This window comes from Larimichthys crocea, chromosome VI, assembly GCF_000972845.2.
Source record: "Larimichthys crocea isolate SSNF chromosome VI, L_crocea_2.0, whole genome shotgun sequence".
Classification (NCBI taxonomy): Eukaryota; Metazoa; Chordata; class Actinopteri; family Sciaenidae; genus Larimichthys; species Larimichthys crocea.
In genome coordinates, this window is record NC_040016.1 from 15,107,168 (window position 1) to 15,125,841 (window position 18,674).

An 18,674-nucleotide genomic window follows, 5' to 3' on the forward strand; every position below is an offset into this window, starting at 1 on the left:
CCTACCCCATCCGGACCCGTCAGTCCCAGAGACCCTGGGTTTGAGGCCAGTGATCCAGGTCCTGCTAATTCATTTAATCACCTATTAATACCAAATGCCAGAGCCAAGCTGATTAAAAACCCCTTCTGAAATCATTGGGCCAGATAGTAGCAGAAGTCACAGCTGTCGTACAAGCGATGTACATTATCACTTGACTTCCTGTGAAAAACATTCAGTCCATCGTCCTCAATCAATGGACTGACTGGTTTAGGGTCGAGAAGAGGCGGAGAAGTCAATTTCACTGTTAATTACAGTCAAAATGGGAAATTTATCACAGGATTTATTCAAGACCCTGATGTAAAATTAAATATTGAATGTTGTGCAGCTGTGTAAAGCCTCTATTCTCTGTTAACTTTTTACGCCACTACTCAAGGAGAGTACAATGGGATTATTTCGTAGAGACATTTGCAATGAAAGAGCTCGATCCAATTTCATGTTTAAAATGAGCAGTATAGCCTCTTGGAATGAAATGAAATGACTTGTTCTCATTTTGTGATTTAACTGAACCATAAAGGCTTTTGCGCAGCGAGGGTCTGTTCTGATTTCACAATTGAGCCTTAACCGAAGTGTTAAAGACATCAAGAGACAAGACCGAACCCGTAACATGAGCAGTGAGTGTGAGTTCACTGTGTCTCTCATGACAGCCTCAGCTGACATATTACACTTGAGGACAAATCAATGCATAGCCCAGTCTTTGCATGCTAATAGGTGATTAAACCATGTGTAGCACTCCTGAAGAGGGATAACATGAATCAGTCATTCTCCAAGCCATTTACTTTCACCATTAACCAGATCTATATGTGTGCTATCATCCAAGCTACTGATATGAAATAACAAATACCAATTTTTATTGAAAGTAATCACAACTTGGAAGTTATCTTTATAGTTTAGGCCACACACATTGTATTTAATTATTGAGATCTACATTTACATTTAGTCATTTAGCTGACGCTTTTATCCAAAGTGACTTACAAAACAGGGAAACAATCATGGTACATACAGTGCGACTAGGACGTTGTGCAGCAATAAGTACTGTGACAGTATTAGAGGGGATAGATTTAGCATGTTTTTTTAAAGGTAGAGAGGGACGTCCCTGATGTGGTAGGAACTGATAGTGCATTCCACCAAAAGGGAACAACATAGACAAGAAAAGTCTGTATTGTCTTGAGCGAACAGGTGGCAGAGCCAGGCGTTGTTCATTGGAGGAACGCAACGGATGTGAGGTAACATATACCTGTATATGGGCATCCAGGTACGTGGGTGCAGAACCGGAGACTACTTTGTAGGCAAACATTAGCGATTTAAATTTAATGCGGGCTGCGACAGGAAGCCAGTGGAGCTTGATGAGCCAGCGGGGTAACGTGTCCATTTGGGTTGATTAAAAACTAGGCACACCGCCACTTTCTGGATCATCTGGAGAGGTTTCACTGTGCTGGCTGGGAGGCCCGTCAGGGGGGTGTTACAGTAATCAAGTTGTGAGGTGACCACAGCCTGTATTAGTAGTTGGGTAGCACGTTGAGTCAAGTAAAGCCTGATTTTTTTTATGTTGTGAAGTGCAAAGATAAGATTTAGAAACACAGAGTCCAACAGGAGAAGAAAAACGACTAAAAACATCTAAAACCAACCAGTTTCCCAACCAGGGACACGACATGCGGCAACTGAGCATTCATTAAGTTGAGTTCAACTCTTTGAGTGTGCATTAGCAGAGGAGGGTGAAATATTTCACTAAAAGCACATGAACACATTACTAGGACATTCGGCTTATGCCAATATAAGTAGTAATTGTACAAATGCATATTTAATATGAAATTAAATATGTACAATTCAATACCCACTTGTTTTATGAAAACGAATGCCGTAAAAATATCCGCTTTTATCCAATATATTATACTTTATTATACCATATGTCACCTTTTTAAAAATGAATTCAAATTAACATATTTGGAACATGATGGGTGTGTTAATGAGCTTCTCCTGCTGTGTGGAGGTGAGAAACTAGGCCAGGTTTTTTTCTTCTTTTGACAACTACTGGTGTCACTTTTTAGTGTGTACAACTGAGTGCAACATCATGAATACTTTCCTGGAAAGGTTGTTAGACAATGTGTCCCTTTATTCCCATTTCTAAAAGATGCCTTTAGCTGAAACACTTTTGTCTTGCCCCTGCCTCAATAAAATCACTCGCTGTGAAGGAAAGGCTTAAGTTGTTGTTGTCTTCTTGTTTTTTTCTCTTTTCACAAAGTAACCTGGGGGTTTGTTTAAAACTGCTTTCTCAAATCCCAGACTAGGACTCACCAGATTGTACGCTGTTATCATCGCAGATAGAAAAGGCTAAAACTATGAAAAAAGGAGTCAAGTTGTAACAACCCTTAATTAACTTTTAATGATCAGACTGTGGCAGCAGCTCTTAAACTTTTCACTGCAGATTGCAGATCAGTTTTACCCAAAAGTCCTCATTATCATACTCCAGCAGTTATTTTGGGACCCAAGCCAGAAACACTGCACAAAAGGCTAATGACACGGCCCATGGCCATTAAAACAGGAAGCAGTTGGGTTTGACTGCTACGCTCAGATTTGACATCTGACCTTTCTGACAACCGCAGCCATTAGCCGAAACACGACCCCTGGCCGTGTCAAACCAGAGCCACTGAAGTCCAAATGGCAATACGCAGGTCTGCTTTTGGAGAGCCAGGAACACACATACACAATTACACCTTGAGCAGTGGTAGTTGATGTACATCTACCTTGCACGGAGCAGAAGTCAACTGTGATGATTTAATTCATTCTGTTTTATTCTCCTCACAGGTAATGTGCTTTGAATTGTGTCACCAGATTCCAGTATTATGAATTTCAGACTCTGTCATGTAAAAACAGGTGTTAGATAAGGTTTTGATGCTATATGCACTATATTTATTATGCAGTTTACATGTTAATATTTTATTCAGGCATCGTGTCACTTTGCTTCAACACATCTGCTTAATGTCCTCTTGTATCCACATTCTCCATGTATTAGAAATCCTGTCATAACATTTGCATATGTTGTGATTTTGTTGGTTTGTTCTGTTCGCTCTCCATCTGTTGCATGTTTGTCTGTACTGGGAGAGTGATCTGAGGCTCTTCTTAAGGTTCCTTCCTGAGCTTTTCTTTACCCAGATCAAGGATCTAAAGAAAGAGGGTGTTGAATGTTTGCTCCCCCTGAGGCAAATTTGTGATTCTGGATAACATTAATAACATTTGACTTGACATAAAACTAATGAGTTACATGGTTTTCATTCATTTCTCCCTCGTGTTCTTCAATCATATCATGGATATGAAAACAAACATGCAATAAAAGAGGTTTTGTGAAAAGAACTCTATGATTGAATTATTAAATTATCATAATAGTATCTGCAGTGATGGACTAAAAGTTAGAGAGAATCTTCAGAAGCTTCATAAATCTGGTTAGGAAAACTGATTTTAACTTATTACCACCACTGAGGTACCCTTGAGCTTAAGATGCTTAACTCGAACTGCTCCAGTGGAGCCGCTCAGTGACCAGCAGGTTATACCATGGTTGTGCTGGGACAGCTTTAAGTTGTAAATATGTATAACATATAACTGTGTGAATGTGATCACTGTTCGAGAACATTAAAACATCTGATTAAATTTTAAAAATATATATTACATGACATAGGAGTCATTTAAAATTCTTGGTGTTATTTTTTAATTTGATTTTCTCCATAAAGTTTGTGGTATAAACAAATTTATCTTTGAGAGCTGGTTAATGACTCTGATGGCACTGACCAAATTACTTTGAAACTAACAGGTATCAAAAAATGTTATTCAGTAGTCCTTTGAGATGAGTAATTGTACTGTAATGTATAATGTTAAATGGATTTTTTTTTTTTTCATTTCAGGAACCATTATTGAAGAGACGATATTGTACATTTGTGAAGGATAGCCGGCCCTTTTAATGTTATATCGAGTTCTGGATGTCTGTCTCGAACTCCCTCAGCAGCACTTTCCTTTATTAATGGAAAGAAAGTGAAAAGGAAAGTTTCTTATTCAGTGGCAGAGGAGAGCAGAGCAGAGGAGTGGAAAGAAAAAGCAGAGGAGCAGCTGCTGCTGTATGTAAACAGATAAACATGAAAACACAGCAGGCTTCAGTGAGCCATACAGACCCTCAAACACACACACACCACACACACATCCTGTGACAGACATTTGGTCTCAAATCTTTAAAGAAGATAATATATTGCATGTTTTGAGTCAAATGAAGCAACAGGTGGCTTCTTAGTAATCCTCAGCTACCCTGAGCCAGATGCTGACTCGTGCTTTGGTGTCATTGGTGCCGTTTATCAGATGAATATCGGAGGAAACATGTAAACATGTAATTACATGGCATTTTTATATCAACAGGGCCATGTATCATTTGAAATGTTTCTATACTTGTTGTGATGCCATACCAAGCCGATATGGCTTTTTGATACTTTACTTTGATGTGTTTCTACATACGCCACAAACGTTAAAGGAACAGTTTGATGTTTTGGGAAAGAGTTCAGTGAATAGACTGATACCAGTCAAGCGGCAACCTTCATGGCTGGGAAGTGAAGCCAATGCCAAAGTGCTAAAAATTGTAAATCCTGCTGGCTACAGATGTGAGTCAATCTCCATAAGCGCTCGTATTGAAATGCCCAACTTCACAGCAGAAATAAACATGTTTACAGCCTGGTTCAACTCACCTTTTCAAATAATATTAAAGCTTAAAGTTATGCATAATTAACAGTGTGATGCTATGACTGACAGTTAACATATTGTTGTTATGTTGTAATATTGTCTTGTTTGTTTAACCCTTATAAATCCCTAAATAAAAACCCTGAAACTGGTTGAGCTTGATGGTCCCTGGAAACAGCAGCTGACTAAACGATCTTAGCTCAAGCAGACCAAGTTATACTTACTTGCCTGTTCTGGAGCCTGTGACTGCATGACATAGACACAGTGCCTAATAATGGCAAAATGACAGTTAACACTCTGGGTTATGAGCAATCAAAAGGCCATTTCCCAGATAGTTAAATCAGGAACTATCTGACTGAAGAATACGTAAACATGACTATGGATGTGAAATTCAAAGCCACCTGTGATACTTACTGCAGTTTCTAATATTCAGTAGTATTATGGTTTCATACGCAGTCTTAAATATTAGGCTTATTCCAGTCAACTCGTAGACAAACAGAGCAGAACTGTGCTCAGAGTTTAAGAAAACCACAGAATGGATGCAGAAAAATGGATAAAAAAACATGGATCTTCTGCTTTATTTACTTTCCAAGAGACTGCTCAGATCTGTGTCCCGTGACATATCTTCAGTAAGCATGTTGTTGCAGCGGTTCAACTCTTCCCTATCTCCATGTATCAAGTCAATAACCCGGCTCCTCTCTCCCTCGCCTTCTTTCTTTCTCAGCCTATCACTTCTTCACTCCTCCATTCCTCTCTCCCTCGGCGTCCTCTAAGAGGACGTTTTTATTCTGTCTGGATTACTTGTCCTAGTTGGCGCTGGGCGTGCTGGTGGGGAGAGAATTTATTTCCTCCAGTGGAGCCTTGATTTAAAGCACTCAGGTCAGCTTGATTCTGGGTCATTGTCTCCCCTGTCGTAATGAACCAGGGCAGTGGTAGACAGCAGACTTGCATATCGACAAAACCAAGGTGTTGGTATGCTACAGGATGCCGCGACTGGTCAGATGCATTCAAAACGGAGCTAGGAAGCATTAACACATTTTTAGGTGACTTTAGTTTTTCTGCCCAAAGGTAATTCAATATTCCACAGTGATAAACAATAAAAAATAATCTCAACTCGACTCATAGATTAGCATATGTCCACACGAGCTGTTTACTTGATGGGTGTAAACACAAAGCCAGAAAGTCTTGCAATATTTCTCTGCCAGTACTGATCCTGCAGGGCCTACTGACAAACATGGAAGTGACCAACATATTAATCATTGCTACACAACACTGCTGGCCCTGCAGTCATGCAAAATCCACATTATAATTCCTGGTAACCTAATTCACGGCTGTTCTTCATCCTGCCTAACATGGTCAGGTCAACACTGAAACAGCGCCAGCAGGTCCATATTGTACTGTTGTGAATCCAGTGTTTAGCCGAGCTGGACAAAATCAGAACTCACTTCAAATCCCCTACAAGTAAAGCTGTAAGACATGAAGGAAGGAAATTTAATTTAAGACGTGAAACATGTCAATTATTTTTTTAAATTATTGTGCCCTTTTCTCACATCTTTTGGGCAGTACCTGACTTTGTCTTTCACTGTGTTTTTACAGTCTCTGTCCATTTGAACAGTTCCTATAATACTGCTTTATTATTTAAAGAATCTGCTGTTACACTACAACAAACATCTCATCTTTGTTTGGGATCATTATATTTTTATGGCTTTCTTGTTGCAACACGTTTCTAATATTAAAGAAAAGGTCTGTCTGATGTTTCTATTTTTCTTCTGCTTCTCCATTATGTTTCCAGTGAGTGGATGGATCACCACAGAAAAATATTGCAAAATATACTTCGTCCAAACAACCTTAAAAAAGCCAAAACAAGCCAAGACGTTTGGCACTTCATCTTCATCAAGTCTCATAACATCACTAAACGACAGCCCTGTTTAAGGACAAATGCAAGTGTCACCAATCATTACGTGGGGGTGGCTTCCAATACTGCATCTACACAAATACACCAGAAGAAATTATCTGACACCTTCACTTAAGGGACCTTATCATGGAGGAGCAAAACGGTGTATTAGTAGGACGGATTCAAAAAAGAAGTTAAATGAATGAACTACAAAATAATGCACAAATACAAATTTAAAATCTATGTGGACAAACAAACTTATACTTAAAGACATCTTGTTGTGTCTCAAATCTTTAGACGTGCTGAGAAATGCTGTAAATCTGTAACATCTTTTTGCTGTGTTTTTGGTACGATGTGAACAGAAATGAAGCTGTGCAACGTGGAAGAGGTACAAACAACTACAAACAGCAAAAACATGCTCTCTGTAGCTTCTTGTGCATTCGTAATAGATTCAATTTTTCAATTGATTCATTTCCATCTCAGAATTGTCCATCTGGACAGTAAAGTAAAGTAAATAAATGGCGAGTAAACTAAAAAGCACACTTCACAGCCACACATGTAAAACACAAACAAACGCACGGTATGTCAAAGTGTAGCAACAGATACACATTTTTTGCCAACAGTAGACATCTAAAACAGCAATTTGTTCCTTTTCTTTACAAACCCACCATTGTGCCTGCAAGAAGACAAATTCCTGTCATTTGTATATAGCAAGTTAAAGTCAATACAACCATCAAAGAAGGGTTATGATTTGTAAGTCTTTCTTTGTTTAGTATTTAAGTAAATAATCATTAGTTAACCAGATAATCATTTTACAACTTGATCTGCTATTTGTAACAGAGACAAAAAGCTACGTCACCTACCACACACAAACAGCAACATTTTCCATCCCCGCCACCACAGAGTCAGCAGCAGGTCAGCCCTCAGATTACCCAGCAGACAGTGTGTAAACTGAAGCATTTAGAGCACTCTTACTGTACACCTCATAAGCTTCTTGTTTATCTTTGCTCATGTAGACTGAGGTGAGCCTGATCTGCCACAGAGTCCTTTATATTAAATTGATTTTTTTTATCACGCGATGTACTTCAAACAGGACACGAGGTCAGAATCAGTTTAATAAACTTGAGAGGATTAAACCTTATTGCAAAGACGAAGAAAGAAAGTATGTAAAATGGACTCTTGCAAACTCAAGATGACCAAACAGATAATTATCTTGTCAAGTACTATGATGTGTTGGTGATTCTCAGTTGCACCTTTAACCCTCAAGTGTTTTATTTCAGTGTTTCATGCTCTTGTTTCCGCTTCATGGAAAGAAAGAGCATGAAACCTGCATTTTTTTTTATGTAATGCGCTGCAGGATTCTCATAGCAGAAGACCTAAAAAGATTATCAGAAATATTCTTCCACAGCTCTGGTGAAAGCAAAAGCAGCATGATTCCCAGGCTGAGCGAAAAATGTTCCTTGCATGCAGGATTAAAAAGGTACCCTGAGGAGTTTTCTTGTAAACAAGGAAAAGTTATATTTATGTTTCGTGTGTGTCCACAATGTCAAATTAACACAATGAACACATATAGGACTGCAACGACTATTGTCATGAACAACTGATTATTCTCTCGATTAATTGTTTTGTCCAGAAAATTATGAAAAATGTTGATCGATTGTCTATATTTGTCCATCCGACAGTGCAAAACCCAAAGATATCCCGTTTCCAAGAAGATATACACAAAAATGACTGATCAGCTAGATGCAGATTCATTTCCTGCCAATCCACTAATTGATTAATCCACTAATCGTTACAGCTCTAAATGTATTTCCTTCCTCATAAAACATTTGCCAATCGTACATAGTTTAAATCCATGTTTGCCAGCTTGTAGTTTTCGCCTTCATTTCCTCTGCTGGCACTTTTCTACACGTCTTCAATCACTGTAATAGGATGAAAGCGGCAGCAGGAACGTGATTCACGTCACCCCATGTGTTCGCATTTGTACATGATACGAACAAAACGAGAACCCACTGATAACATTGCCACATTATGGGTCAGAATCTTCACAGGGTACCTCTTTTCCTATCTTGCATTACCTTGTCTAATGAGCCACATACCATCTTGTGCACATATATTGCATCTATTTAACACGGATGTGTCAGGTTTCCATACAGACCTTTTAGACTTATGTGTGAACTCCTGAACTATTGTGAACTTCTGATTTTCCCAAACACTTTCACCAGAAGTTTTGCAGCATCCCTGTGTGTAAGCACTCTTGTCATCCAGACTCATTCATCTGTATTCCAGTCTTACAGTCCATTAGGCTACCTTTGAAGGAATATAATTCACCTCTTCTCACTAGCAGGCACTGTGCAGTAAAGATTCATGTCCTGCCATGTCCCAAAACTAGTCTAATTATTCTTCTGTAGTCTCCATTTGCTTGTCTGTTATTGTGTAATGGCTCCTTTTATATCTTGAGATGCTTTTTTTTTTTTTTTTTTAAATAAATGGACAGCTTTTATTTCACCTGCACACCATGAGCATATTTCTTTCTGTTACATCAGCAGAACAGTGTCTGAAGTGGCAGCAAGACGACCAGGTTACAACTTCAAAAAAGAAGACATTCAGAGCCTCCGGCTGGGGTTCCCGATACCACCCTGATCCCTTTACAGCAAGTCAATTTTGAATTGGATAAATGTCTGAACTGGTTGTTTTCTGCAGATTTTCTTGTGTACATGGGCTTCACAAAAAGGTCTCAACCTCAATGCAGGAAAAAAAAAAACCTGGCCCAGAGCCTCTCTGCACAACAGCAGCAGCAGCCCATGTTTAGGGCCTGCAGTCCTGTCCCGGTTCTGGGTGGGGTTATTCGTCCATCTGCTCCACACTGACATGAGCGATCATTGTTTATTTTAGACCAATCTGTCTGTTTATTTATAAAAGGGTTTGACCACAGCACGCCCTGGCCTCCAGGTTCTAACTACCCCCCTGCTGCAGTCATCCGGTTCACTTTATCTCCAGGCCAATTCGGGAATATCCTCTGTTTTTATGTTATGTTTTTTTGTCTGAATTGTTCCGCCTACTCTCTTCCTCCCTGCATCTCTTGCTTCTCTCTTTCCCTCTCCCTGTCTGGTGCTCGGCCCCACTGTTGAGTCATTTTTCTGCCTAATGATGGTTTGAGTCCCCGGCTAAGACCCAGCCAGAGTAAACAAGGCTTAGACTCAGCCAGCCTGCAGTAAGTGTCACTTCTAATCCACTACTAAACCAAGATGGGTGCTCAGTGAGGTTGCACTGTCCCAGTAACTGCAGACGGGGGCAGAGTATGAGCTATACATGCTGATTTCTCATTTTACTACACTACAAAACAAAGATCGGTTTGGATTTGTTGGTCTTAGAAAAACAGACGAGAGTACAGTTGATCTCCACAAGCTGTTCTTCCTGTTGGACATTAATATGAGCTTATGTGTCACTCGAGGTTCAGTTCACACAAAAAAAGTAAGATACACACAATCGAACTTAAATTTGATCAAAAAACAATTCCCTTCAGGTCCATCTGAACTCATTTTAATATAATTAGTTTGAGTTTGGGACAGTTTGTCTAAAATATAAACACTTTCTTTCCAATCTCATGCAGAGACTAAGAAACCGTGTAACTGAATGTGGTTGGAGTTCAGTTCTTGTTAAATTGTGGTATGGTTAGTGTGCAAGCAGAATACAATCTGTACTATGAGTGGAAAAAAAAATGCCTGTGCATACGTCATGATAATATTATTAGTTATAGCACTGAGCAAAGAACATGCAAGCCAATGTAGATGCCACAGGATATTCAGATAAGTAGAGAAGCAGAGTAGGGGAAGTGGACTTTTTATTTTTTTAACTTCTTTCTTCAGCCATACTCTCTGCATAACACGTACACTATTGTCAATTTTCTATGTAAATGTCAAAACAGGAACTGACATAATTACTGTGCCATCACAGATTTAAATAATAGGAAAGAAGTGTGAAGTGTAAAGGGGAAGTGGCAATCGCAACTCGAGCTGAGACGACAGCATAGGTTTTATGTCACATTTGGTGCCACAATCATTTCATCTGCTGCGATTCTGCTAGCTATATGTGATGTTTGTATTTATTGTTGTCTGATGGTTATGTGGTTACTGCTGGCCCTGCAACAAGTTGCCCTTCAGGGATAATGTGTGTGTGTATTTGAAGTAAATAATGCAAACAATATGAAATAAAATGATTTGTTCTCAACCAACATTGGGATTTTTGTTGGTTTTCTATTCCACCAGGAGGTTATTTTAGATTTTAGAATTATTTTTTAAATGTTTAGCTTTGATTTGATTAGATCTGGTTTGGATCAATACACAGATAACCCAGGCTGTAACCTCTGTGTCTGTGAAATGAATCTACCGTTGAGGGGTCAAACGGTTACTTGAGGCTGGCTACACATGTCAATATCCCCGTGTTAAAATGTCCAACTTCACAGCAGAAATAAACATGTTTACAGCCTGGTACAGAAACAGTTTTGGTCTTTATAACTTATTTCTATGTTCATGACAACTGCACCAAGGGTGAATTTCTGTTTAACTCACCCATTCAAATGATATTAAGGCTTAAAGTTATGCATAATTAACAGTGTGGACGCTTCAACAGGTGGGTGGGTTTAGATTAGCTGGGAGGTGGCAGAGGCGAGACTGCCAACATGGCTGTGGCCAAAGCCACTGAGCTTCAGAACGGCTCTTCGGAAACACGCGGGTGACGTCACATATACGCTGTCTATTCTTTTTACTGCCAATGAGAACCATAGGATGTAGCGTATATACAAGATTTGTCAGTTTTGCAGTGAAAATGCTCAACAAAGCCTCAAAACAAACCAAACACTTGTTCTCTTCTACTACACTCCCTTTTCTCTTGCTTATAAAACTTTAATAGGCAAAATATTAGTGGCTAACAGTGTGGTATGTGTGTGAAAACAAGAATTGTGTGTACGTAAGTATTCAGGGTATTCAGTGAGCAATACTGAAAAAGGGTGCCAAAAATGACACTTGCAGACACTTCTACAAAAGGCCTAAAGAGAAGAAACAACACTAAGGGCACAAACCACAAAATACAGACAAACACACACACACACACACACACACACACACACACACACACACACACACACACACACACACACACACACAACCCTCAACTGCAGCCTTGGCACGAACAGGCACAACCAAGCACGGGAGTGTGTGGACCAATTGGTAGACAGAGACGGAAGACAGAGCAAACCAGACATTAAAGGCCCCATCTCAAACAGCAGAGGGAGAATTCATAAAAAAAAACAGCCTTCAAAAAGCACACACACACACACACACACACACACACACAGACAGACACACACACACACAGACACACACACACACAGGGGGACTATTGCAACAATACTTTCAATGTTGGCTGAATTTTGCCTTTGAAGTTCAACAGCTGTGTTCGTCTAATGTAAGAGGCATTTTGTTCATCAGGACAGCAGAATAAAAGCACGACTCTATCATAGACAGCGAGTATTTGTTTACTATAAGACTGCTTGAAGAATAGCTGGAAGGCTGGAACGTTTCATATGCACTTGAGGAGAAACCATGTCTATATATTCTGACGATATCCTAAATAGGAAGGCCGTCACATTTGAGTAACCATGTGCTGGTTTCAGACTAGACTAGTGGGGCCTTGTCGTTCTTTCCACAACAATGTGAGGAAAAAACCTTCACAATGCCCCCCTCGGTCACGCTCCTTCCTGAACACAGAGTGCAAGCTACAAACTCTATGAGCTCACTTCCTGTTCACAACACTTCACTGGCTCTGATTGGTGGATCTGCTTCTCCAGTCTGCACGAGATGTTGGGCTTTAACCCAGAAACATGCAATGAGCTACAAATACAACACGGCGTCAGAAAAGGATGTAAAAACACAGCGAATTATAAAGGACAGTATATGCAATGAGACACAGCGCTTCGTGTCAGTCTGCAGAAACAGGAAGCCACGCTTGGTTGCACGGATGGCTAAAAAGTTCTGTATCACAGTAAATGTGACTTTATGGCATAATATTAGTGTATACTGTAAATGTACTATGACACATTTTCTGTAAAAATCAACTGAGAAACTTTTCATTGATGAAATAACCAGACTGGAATGTCTGAAAATTAAAAACCTGACGAAGGTGCATTGATGCAAAAATCCTAGAAAAATCTAATATTGCTATGAAACTGTTTTGATCATTGACTTGCGACACTGAACACAACAAACACTTTTATCGGCACAGGAAAATGTGTGCATGTGTCAAAAGCCCTTCATGGCTTGTTTATCATATTAATGACTTATTGAACGTATTTGTCCTGGTTAGTGTTGTTATAATGTCATAGGGGGCGGCTGGAGCCTATCCCAACAAGTTGCCAGTTCACCACAGGGTTGACAAACAACTATTCACACCTACAGGAAATTAAGAGTCACCAATTAACTTATCAAGTGCATGATGTCTTTAGACTGCGGGAGGAAGCCGGAGTACCCAGAGAGAAACAAGCTGGAAACAAACTCCACACCTTAGCTGGGGTTCAAACTGAGAACCTTATTGCTGTGAGGTGACAGTGCTAACCACGGCACAACCGTGGTAACATTTTACAATTTTGCTTGATGAGGATTAATCGATTTTCAGAATAGATGATGATTACCTTTCAGTCAGACGAACAAATGAATCGACCACTTGTTGCAGCTCTAGATTTGATGGTGTTATTGGACTTAGTTACTGCAAAAGCACTTCACAAATGTACTTGATTGATTGTTGTGAGCAAATCCATTAAACACAGCAGTTCAACTAAAATTAACTGATTTCTGTCTTAACTTTATTATTTGGATCATTTTTACACTTCTATACATTGCAAATTATAAATGCAGAAACGTCTGAGCCCTGAGAAATACAAAGACAGTCTGGTTATAAAGCACTGTGTAATCCTTCAATTTATCGAAAACATTAATCTAATTTGGAGATAGGGTCCACCATTTGCAAATTAAGAGCCACACAAACAAACGGATTCACACACACACACACAGCGCTGATCGATTGGGATGGCATGATGCTAAAGCTCTTCTCCAGAAAACAATGATGTTTGTGGTTTTATCCTCTCAGCGAGTGGTCTCACGAGGGGGTTGAGATATCCCAGCATCCATCAGCAGGGGATCTACCATTATGTCCACTGATCACTTGAGTGTTTACACAGACGAAAAACTCCACTTCAGGGGCAATCTGAGGAATAATTTACATGCTCGCTGGATTTAATTTGGCGTCACTTTGTCTTGCACCAGAGCCAGACACAGGGACTGCTGTATATCAATGCTGAACATTTTGCACATCACAACCCTGATGAACACATACACGAGAGAAGCACGAGAAACCTCCAGAGCTAAACTCAGCAGGTGTGTGCTTGGAAGAAATCTGATTATAAAAACAGTCAAGAAATGAGGCCTTGCACTTTAAGTAGCCTTGATAGCTGACCTGAGATCTGTCTGTCTCGGTATTAAGACCACAGATTAGCAGGCAGTGCCCAGTTGCTAGCAGTAATCAGAACGCTGATCGAGTATAATCGCTTTTCGATTGTAAGCAAGCAAACTGGTTTCGGGTGAGACTCAGAGAAGACATCTTAAGCAGCAGGAGGCCAAGGAGCAGATTTCCAATTCAAACATGAGAAAACAACTTCCTGCAAAGACTGATGAAAGCAATATCAGAGAAAAAAATAACATTTGGTTATGTGTCTGTGTTGTTTTCATGTCAGTCACAGACGGCGCCCATGCTCCACTCTAAGTCGTAGTTAAGGACGAAGTGAAGCTTGGGTCTTTCAATGTGCCTCCTGGGCCGCTTCTGTTTCAATATTTTATGAGCCACAGTCAAATCACCGTGTCGGTGTAATTAAACATCAGTTAGGGTACACAACTACAGAGAATATATTCTGGAGGCAGCTCATCAGAGGGAGTACTGAAGGAGAGCAGCGTGGCTCCTCGGAGATCAGAGACGGCTCACTCAGACACTCAGAGGAATCTAATTTCGCCATTACACTGTATACAGCCTGATGATTTATCGTCTGACATACTAGAGACACTGTTGGTTTGTCACATGGAGGAGGGCATTGCTAATTTGGCTATGAGCGTGTTTATTTGGGTAGCAGGTCCAAACACGAATGGCAATAAGAGAAAACATTAGTTTTCAAAAGATATGCAGCTTAGCTTCATTTAGAAAAACATTATGAATGTGCAAAAGATTTTATATTTTAATTAAAAAATAACGTAGATAATGGCTGGCTACATACACTGATCCGGCTGAGGTTAAAGAACTGAAATAACAGAAGCAGATGAGTTACTGAGCAGACTTCTAACCCAAACTCAACTTGCTTGTCCGGTTCTTACCCACGTTCTTCCACCCTCTTTGCCAAAACTGTTTTAAAAATGTGCTTTCTTACCTACCTACCACACTTTGCCTCTGACCAGTATGTTCTGTATAGATTGATTTCATTATTATTAGTTGTTTGGTCTATAAAATGTCAAAAAATGTTGATCACTGTTTCCCAAAGCCATGGCCTTTTGCTGCATCTCTGTCTCTGTGTGTCTGTCTCTCTCTCTCTCTCTCTCTCTCTCTCTGTGTCTGTCTCTCTCTCCAGCTGTCTCTATCCAATAAAAGCTTGAAAAAAAAACATCAAATAAAAAAATAAGAACATTTTGACATTTGAAAAGCTTAAATCAGCTAACTGACATCTAATCTTTGCAGCTTTAGTGATCTACAGCGAATCTTACAGTAAGCACAGCTCTTACTGTTGATCGTGTGTAGAGAAACACAGTGCCATCAAAGCTTAGTGGTTAAGATGTCAGCCCTAAACGGCAACGTCCACGGTTCAAGTCTGGTTAAAGGCTGTAGTTACTTTCTAAAAAGATATAAAGAGCTTATGAAATACAATACATGGTTTATGTAAGCAAACATTAGTCTGGATGTTTGTGACACAGACGCCCACAGGTCACTTGCATGTTTGCATGCACAGATACACTTAATCTTCGCATATATATATATATATGCACACCATACTTGTGTATGTATATAGTTACAGATTGCAGATTGTACCGTCTCTCTCTAACAGCCCATTTCTAACATGAGCTGACAGTCTGTGCAGATGCTGAGAGGAACAGCAGGAGAAAGTACCCAGGATGTCTCCACGCATCAAATATTTAAAGGCCAACTCAGCCAGGCACGGACACCCCCTACCTTAACAAAGTGTGCATGTGGCACAAAGTGAGACGAACAAAGCTGATGGTGTTTTTAGTCTCTTTCGTGTGAACTTGAAGCTGCGACAGCGAGAGGCTGAAAATGGTACAGTTATGATGTCAGCATGGTACCAAGGACATCACATATGTTTCCTGTGACACAGTCTGTGGTACAGAGCTGATGGGATTGCTTTTTTGTCCAAAAAATATACAAGCAACCATTTTGGTAATTAAAACAGGAGACTGTTTGACTGTTAATAATAATTACATGCAGTCTTCTTACTGCGTGAGAGATAAGATAAAAGTATAATCATTATTGTAGAAAAGCAGCTGATAAACGATTAAAATAACCAATTTAAAAGGACCGGTGTGTAGGATTTACTTGTCTCACCCTTTTCTTTCACGCAAGAAGGAGAAACTGTGACGGCAACAGGCGAAAAAAACAAAAACCATGAACACTTCAATGTAGAGTCAGTGTTAAGTTTGTCCATTCTGGCCCACTGTAGGAACATTCAACATGTTCAACATGGTGGACGAGGGCCTGTAGATATAAAAGGCTCATTCTCAGGCAACAAAACAACTATTTTGAGATAAATACGAATATTATATTACATTCCTGCTAATTTATTTTAAACACCGGCCCTTTACGTCATTCACATCAACTAAAAATTCCAAACATATTTTGGATTTAGCTTCTCGAGAGGGACAATTTCTTGTTTTTTCTCTGCTTTGTAGCATTATAACTTTGAGTTATGAACTGCTGGTTGGACAAAACAAGCAATGGTTCACTATTTCCTAAGACTGTAATCAAATATTTAATGTAGGTATTAATCGTGAATGAAAATAAACGTCTACAGCCCAGGTGAATCGTGTAAAAGCGTACATAAAAGTGTCAAAGTGATCAGATATTTAATCTAGGGATTAATCGTGAATGAAAATAAACCACCACAAGGTGAATCGTGTAAAAGCGTACATAAAAGTGTCAAAGAGCACACTGCAGTTCAACATGGTGGACGAGTCGAAGAGCCAATAAAAGCCAACAAAAGCCAACAATCGTAACCATTTCAGGTGCCATTACGTTTCTGGTTTTAGCCTCGCAAGAGAGATAATTTCTTTCCTTTCTCTGCTTTGTATCAGTGTTACAGTCCATAACTTGGAGTTATGGACTGCTGGTTGGACCAAAACAAGCAATGGTTCATTATTTTATAGACCAAATGATTAAGCAGGTGATCAAATATTTAATCTAGGGATTAATCGTGAATGAAATTAAACCACCACTACAAGGTGAATCGTGTAAAAGCATACATAAAAGTGGCAATTAAGAAAGGCAGATACTAAAGGTGTGCACATATGTTCCATTCAAAAGTTTAACACATTTCCAGCCTCGGTGAGCTGTCCTTCACTTGTGCAAAACTTATAAAAGTAACAACAAAGTAAATCTGTGCAGCTTTTGTTTTGTTTTTTTTTTCTTTTTATAAAAGTGTCCAAAGTGTCTGCTGCAGACGTGCTGAAGCGGATGTAGAGAAAGCCATGTGTAACATTTACAGCGGTGTAATGGCAACATGCTGGAGAGGATGTAGAAGCGGCTCTGCTGATCTCAAACCGTGCAGCTGAATTTACAGGCGCCGACAGTGGAAACATCCGTTTTAAACACCGGTTTAATTACAGGTTATTACGGCGTTTAGTGACTCCCGAAAGACGGCGAAGTGCTCCAAGAAGAAGCAAGAGTCGGACATGCCTCTCCTCCTATCTGCCTGCCGCTTTTTCCTCTACTGAGAAAAAAAAAATCCCCGTCTTCCCCCTCGTTTAGTTACAAACCAGTCAGCGGTTCAACCCTTTAAAACTGGCAACATGTTCAGATTTCTGCACTCACCTCAGTCCGGGTCGAGGTGTTCACATGGAGGCGAGAGAAAAGCGGAGAACCGACACAGATATCCTGGAGGTTTAAACTTGTCCCGTTAGTAAAGACACAGCAGAGCTATAAGAAAAGCTTAGTGTGTGTGCGTGTGTGTGTGTCTGCAGAGTCTCTCTCACTCTCTCTCTCTCTCTCTCACTCCTAGAGGGCGGGGCTGAGAGGGAGGAGGAGACTGAAGCGCGCACTGTAATCTATGGCAGGGGTGCACAAAGAGGGGCCACCTGAGGCCACCATGGGCCCCTCACCACCACCACCACCGCCGCACAGATTTGATTTTTATTTGATGCAGTTTTATTTTTATGTATGTGTTTTCTTTTAAGGAGCAGCTCAACATGCTGCTAGATCAGTGGTTCCTAACCTTGTTGGAGGTACCGAACCCCACCAGTTTCATATGCTCATTCACCGAACCCTTCTTTAGTAAAAAATAAAATATGATTTTTTTTACTGGTGCACAAAATGAACCGTGCATTAACATCACCTTGTTCAAATAACAAAACCAACACAGTGCATGAACTCACAACAACTTACCTCAGTGTGACTTCTGCTGTTGCCTTTGAGAGACCAGTTCAGATATGCGTGGCTTCACCTTGGCAAGTGCCAGTCTCATGTCATTTTCACAGCAAAGTCTGTTCCTTTTCTTAGTTTTTATGCCCAGCATCCTCGAAAACGATTGCTCACAAAGATATGTTGTAACAAATGGTATAAAAAATTCCAGGGCAGAGGCTCCACCGAACCCCTGAGACCGACTCACCGAACTCCTAGGGTTCAATCGAACCCAGGTTAAGAGCCACTGTGCTAGATGGACAGTTTGTTTGCACGACTGGAACTTTTTCAACTCTAAACTCTGAGGTTTTAA

General features: G+C 40.0%; 1 protein-coding gene across 1 annotated transcript in view; it reads right to left on the minus strand.

Moving 5' to 3' along the window:
* The window catches only part of ppp1r16b (protein phosphatase 1, regulatory subunit 16B), an 82,550-nt gene extending 64,601 nt beyond the window's left edge, over positions 1-17,949 (minus strand). The window contains exon 1 of the mRNA XM_010732125.3: positions 17,777-17,949. The gene's annotated coding sequence lies outside the window, so the exon portion shown is untranslated. The remainder of the gene's footprint in view (positions 1-17,776) is intronic.
* Positions 17,950-18,674: the final 725 nt, after the last annotated feature.